General features: G+C 45.7%; 1 protein-coding gene across 1 annotated transcript in view; it reads right to left on the bottom strand.

Annotated features, from left to right (window-relative positions):
- Window positions 1-466, bottom strand: part of PDPR (pyruvate dehydrogenase phosphatase regulatory subunit) — a 45,569-nt gene that overhangs the window by 35,236 nt on the left and 9,867 nt on the right. The window lies entirely within an intron of this gene.

The raw sequence follows: 466 nt of genomic DNA, 5'->3' as shown, positions 1-466 counted from the left end.
CCGGAGCCCAGCAGGCGAGGCTGCGGTGGCCGGGAGCGTGCCACTGCACTCCAGTCTGGGCGACAGAGTGAGAGTTCAACTCAAATAATAATAATAATAATAATAATAATAATAATAATAGGCAGTCAAAAAAATATTTGAGGATCTACTGAGTTTCAGACACACTGCTAGCAGTGAACAAGAACAGGGAAGCCCTGCCTTTACGAAATTTACATTTGAGAGTTTGTATGTGTGAATGGGGAGAGGTACAATCAATACACAAATAAAACAAATAAAGTTAATGTGATAGTAACTAGGGGCATAGTTTAAATAGGATGATCAGGAAAGGCCTCCAAGGAAAAGACATTTGAAAAGAGATGTGCCGGGCTCGGTGGCTCAGCCTGTAATCCCAGCGCTTTGGGAGGCCGAGGTGAGTGGATTGCCTGAGCTCGTGGGTTCGAGACCCACCTGGACAACTTGGCGAGAC

Source organism: Carlito syrichta, unplaced genomic scaffold (assembly GCF_000164805.1).
Source record: "Carlito syrichta isolate Samal-C Ts95f unplaced genomic scaffold, Tarsius_syrichta-2.0.1 Scaffold306734, whole genome shotgun sequence".
Classification (NCBI taxonomy): Eukaryota; Metazoa; Chordata; class Mammalia; order Primates; family Tarsiidae; genus Carlito; species Carlito syrichta.
Note: the sequence above shows the minus strand (reverse complement) of the source record. Positions and strands in the feature narration are given on the sequence as shown.